Here is a 5,828-nt window from a genome sequence, read left to right on the forward strand (position 1 = left end):
CCCAGGCTGGAGTGCAGTGGCCAGATCTCAGCTCACTGCAAGCTCCACCTCCCGGGTTCACACCATTCTCCTGCCTCAGCCTCCCGAGTAGCTGGGATTACAGGCACCTGCCACCTCGCCCGGCTAGTTTTTTGTATTTTTTAGTAGAGACGGGGTTTCATCGTTTTAGCCAGGATGGTCTCGATCTCCTGACCTCGTGATCCGCCCGTCTCAGCCTCCCAAAGTGCTGGGATTACAGGCTTGAGCCACCGCGCCCGGCCCTTTTTTCTCTTATTAAGTAATGTTTGTAACAGATTGCATCAGAGATCTCCAAAAGCATTGGTGTCTAGTCTTAGCAACATTTCCAGAATTTGCAATGGAAGTCAAATGGTATATTTTAAGAAGGCAACACCTAGTTGGCATATTTGTAGAGTTGTTATCAATGCAACAATACTAAAATGTGAAAAATAATCTTAAGACATTGATATTACATTTATTTTTCATATTTTCATATTTATTTGCAAAATAATCTAAAACTTCATTCAAATGGTATGAGCAAGCATTCTATTTAACATCCCGTCGTCCAGCCTCCTCCCTAATCTTTCAATTAATATATTTATCAGATGTCATTTTGCACTTTAAACAGATATTTTCTCCAAAGTGCTCCTTCAACCATTACTATTTTCTGTCTCTTTCATGGCAACATCAGGTAAATTTTGCAACAAATAAGATGTAATATTGCCTGGGGAAAAGACAAAATGTGTGTGTGTGTGTGTTTTAATTGTTGAAGTCACACGTACAAGATAATAAAACTAGGTCCAAGATCTCTTAATTGCTATGCATTCATATGACTATGACTCTGTTAGAAGAGGCTTGCTTCAGCACATACTTAAGTTTCTACTTCCTGGGAAAATATCTATATGCCTTCAACTACGAAGAATAAAGTCCTGTAGTAGAGATAAAATCAATTTCTAGAAATTATGATGAAGACCTAATACGTTAAATTTTGTTTCCAATCATCTTTCTAGCTCTTTCTCAACCAGTAGAAGAGCCACAATTTATAGTTATGTAGACATTTTTGACATATTTTTTCTATTATTTCTGGAAATGTCATGGTCAGTGGCAAGTAAACCCAGTTAAACCATTTCCAGAAGTTCAGCCAATAGCAAAATTAACTACTGGCAACTGATTTGAAAAACAGTATTATGTGCTGCCAACAGATAAAGACATGAAATGTATATTGTATGCAAATACTTTACAAAGGAACAAATCAACTGAAGAATTACCAGATTGGACATTGATTGATATTTCAATACTGCTTATTGATTAGCAAAACCGTAACCACTGTTATCTTTTCTTACAGACTTTTGAGATCAATTGCCTAACCAAGGATGACTGCTAAGACTAGTATCATGAAAAAATGTGTTCTAGGTACAATATTGTCAAGACCAGAGGTGTTTTACCTTTAGTTTTCTAGGTGTTGTTTGTATGTTACAATATAAATGTTACAATAACCTGATAAATGTTTTTCTGGTCTACTTATAAAGAGTTGAGATTTTATGAAACCGAGAAGGAAAAACAAATGGCTATATACATTTCCAAAATTAGGATATGGATGGGTGCACCACTGATATGGTTTGACTCTGTGTCTGCACCCAAATCCCATCTTGAATTATAATCCCCACATGTCGAGGGAGGGGCTTGGTGGGAGAATACTGGATTATGAGGATGGTTTCTCCTATGTTGTTATCATGATAATGAGTGAGTTCTCACAAGAGCTGATGGTTTTAAAAATGTTTGACAGTTTCCTTCTTGTGCTGTCTGTCCTGCCTCCAGGTAAGACGTGCCTGCGTCCCCCTCACCGTCTGCCATGATTGTAAGTTTCCTGAGGCCTCCCCAGCCATGTAGAGTTGTGTCAATTAAACCTCTTTTGTTTACAAACTAAATTACTGACTTTCAGGTAGTATCTTTACAGCACTGTGAAAATGAACTAACACAAAAACTTTTTTGAATTGTCTAATGATTACAATAATGAACCACATTTTCCCAGCGATTGTAAATAATAGTAGTACTACTATTACTGATCATACTAATGACAATATGTTTTCAGTTCAGTTATCAAAATACATATGCACTTTCTCTCAAAAATCTCATCTAAATGGCAGGAATCTATCCAGCTGTCTATCTTGAAAGATGTAGAAGAAATCTGTAAAATGTAATACACCAGAAAGATCTTAGAATTCCCCAGATATAAAAGGAATTGTTGTTAATTTCCTAAGTTCTGCCATTTCATAGAAAACCCCAGAGCTGCAAGCTCAATGTTTGCCTTGACAATTACTGGACATGAAGGAATGTCCTGGAGAGCCATCCTGCATGTAGCGTGCATCCTGAGGACTTTCATCTTGGAAGACTTCTTGGTAAGTCCTTGAAGTTCATTTATAGATCTGTTTGCCACACATGAGAAATTCTTCTAATGCAGTTAACAGCTCCCTAGAATTTACCTCAATGATTCTCAGTACTTAACATGGCTAGGAAACTTATTAGGAATGTTGTTTACATAAATCTAGGTCTGGGCCTAGGCATCTGTATTTTGACCATAGAAATAGGTGATCTTTATGCAGGCAGCCTAGTGTCCACATAAAAACTTAGACCTAGATTATTTTTTCTATGTGGTTTGTCACATCTCAAATTTTTACTGAATTAATTTATTTTTACTTTTACACAGTGTCTATTTCTGTTGCCCTAGAGTGCAGTGCAGCCGGAAGTGCAATGGTGCAATCATAGCTCACTGCAGCCTTGAATGCCTGGATCCAAGCAATCCTCCTGCCTCAGCCTCCTGAGTAACTTGGACAACAGGTGTGCACCCCCACGCCTGGCTCAATTAATGTATTTTAAATTGTTTGCAGAAACAACGTCTTGCCGTGTTGCCCAGGCTGATCTCAAACTACTGGTTTCAAGTGATCCTCCTGCCTTGGTCTCTCAAAATGCTGGGATTACAAGAGCAAGCCACATACGCCGTCAGTTCTCAAGTTTTTAAGCTTATATTTTCTCCTAAACAGATTGAAAATCTTTATCTCTGTCTTGCATTTCTGGATGACTTTCAGCACCATGATTGGAAAAGTTCGTACTCAGATATTTCTAATTAGGGCTCATCATCTGTATATTAGACTAAGCACATTCACGTAGAATGGAGCTTTTCTGAAGTGAAGTTGATAGCAACTGCGCCAGGTTGATTGAACAGAGATCAGCCTAATATTTTCATTGAAAAAAATAAGTACTAGAAATATAAAATAACTACTTATAACCTGACTTACATTTTTTTACAGAAATAAATTTAAATATATCACCTTATGCTATTGAAGTTTTATGTGTAAAATTATTGAATTAATACAAATCTTGGTATCAGACAACAGAATAAAAGCCTCATGAAAGTAGGTGCTATTATATCTCTAGCACCTGGAAGTGTGCCTGATTAAAAAGCAAGGAAGAATGAAAACAAAATAATAAAGTTAAGAAAAGGGGAAGGAAGGTAAGAGGAGGGGAGGGGAGGAAGAGAGGAGAGAAGAGAAGACAAAAGGAAAGGAAAAGGTAAAGAAAAGGAATGGGGGAAGGAAAGTAGAAAGGAAAGAGGAAATAAAAGGAAAAAGGGAAAAAAGATTACCAGTGTAGCTAAGTGTGTAACTGATTAAACTAAAATATCCCTAGGCATTTTCTTTTGCCCAGCAGGAAAAATACATTTAGCGTAACTCATGTGTTTCAGTATAGCTTTATTTGTTTTATCCCAATGTCTTTTCCTATACTTAAAGAACCCTAGACAGCTATTCATTTTCCCTAATACTCCATTGTGAAGCGCTTTCCTCATCCTGGAGTGCATTTGAATTAAAGCACCATATGCTATTCTGAAGAGCTTGTTTCTATAAAGTGTTCATTATGACCCTGGGCACCTTTTTCAATTTTTGTTGCTGCTGTGTGGTAGAGTTGGAGCCAAACTAAATAATGTGAGAATGAATGTGTATTCGCGTGTGTATTTGTGCGTGTGCATGCACGTGTGTGTGTTTTCTTGACCTATAGCTGTATCTTTCCATATGACTCTATTTTACTGATATCAAAGATGTATTGCTAATACAACAATTTGTTTAATTCAAATGATTGATCAAAGTGGAACGTAATAAATGTACAAAGCTTTTTTTTTTTTTTTTTTTTTTTTGAGACGGAGTCTGGCTCTGTCGCCCAGTCTGGAGTGCAGTGGCGCAGTCTTGGCTCACACTGCAAGCTCTGTCTCCCTGGTTCGTGCCATTCTCCTGCCTCAACCTCCCGTATAGCTAGGATTACAGACACCCGCCACCACGACTGGCTAATTTTTTCAATGTACCAAGTTTTTAAGAATCAGATATGTAACTGTAGAACTTTAAATCCAACTGATGTGTAAAAGAGCAATGTAAAAACATATATTTGAAGGTATATTACATCTTGGTTGGGCGTGGTGGCTCACGCCTGTAATCCCAGCACTTTGGGAGGCCGAGACGGGCGGATCACGAGGTCAGGAGATCGAGACCATCCTGGCTAACACGGTGAAACCCTGTCTCTACCAAAATACGAAAATTAGCCGCGCGTGGTGGCGGGCGCCTGTAGTCCCAGCTACTCGGGAGGCTGAGGCAGGAGAATGGCATGAACCTGGGAGGCGGAGCTTGCAGTGAGCCCCGAGATCGCGCCACTGTGCTTCAGGTTGGGCGACAGAGCGAGACTCCATCTCAAAAAAAAAAAAAATAAAAAAAAAAAAAATTAGATTTTATGTGATTTAAAAAATATTTTTTGTTGTGTGTGTGTATGTAAATCAGCTGTCCCTTTTGATTTCAAAGAAGTAACATTTTACTTGCTTTCATTTGTTACTGCATGATCCCAAATCACCCTGAGTTATTTCCTTTTCTCCTGAAAAAATTAGCAGGTGTTTCTTCATAGTAAAAGGAGTTATAGTAACATTACTGTGTTTAAAAATTATTTATGAATCTTGGAAAACATTTATTTAGGATAGGAAAAATGGCTTTTGGGATTTTATTTTATTGAACATATAAAATATTTTTTAATCCACATAATCCAAATGTTCTAAAACTTTGTGATTCAAAGCTCTCTAAACAACTCCTATGAGTGTTTTTCTCAGATAGAGTATAAATACTTTGATGTAGCAGATATTAAATGTGCAGTGCAATTGAATAAATCTGTTTTATCTGTAGACTCTGTGAATCTGTAAATATATTTCTAGTCATGAACCAAACTGAAATTGTAAGCTGGAGTGGGTAAGGGAAAATAAAATAACTATGTACACTTCTAGAGAAAGGTAGTCTGTTGTATTTATCTCTATGCCCCCTTCAAAATGCAAGGTGCCCTCCCAACTCTTACTCAACAGCTAAAGAAGTAGGTACTGCCTTATCTCAAAATTTGAATTATTCCCTCCATGCCAAATAATATAGGGTACTTTTCCTCTTTAGGAGTAATCAAAGCTGTAAATCCCAAAGACCTATCACTTAAATAAGATGATAATTATTATTTTTAAATGAAAGACTATTTTTTACAGGCAGTCTTGAAAGGTTCCGATTCAACTCCAATAGCGTCTTTATGCAATTTTTATTGTTTCTAGCAAACTACATATTTTCTGGTGAAATAAAAGCCATGGTCATATATTCAATAGTTGGACTGTTCCTCTAACGACTAGTAAAAAGCTAATGGTAAAATTAGCTTTTTAAAAACATCAAATGGAAAGCAAACCTTTGTATAGGCCGCCATCTTTACAATATGAGACTGCTTAACCAGTTAGATACTGGTTTAAAAGACAAAAAAGTAGAAGGGTTTTC

The sequence above is a fragment of the Rhinopithecus bieti genome, unplaced genomic scaffold, assembly GCF_001698545.2.
Source record: "Rhinopithecus bieti isolate Rb0 unplaced genomic scaffold, ASM169854v2 scaffold_21891, whole genome shotgun sequence".
Lineage (NCBI taxonomy): Eukaryota > Metazoa > Chordata > Mammalia > Primates > Cercopithecidae > Rhinopithecus > Rhinopithecus bieti.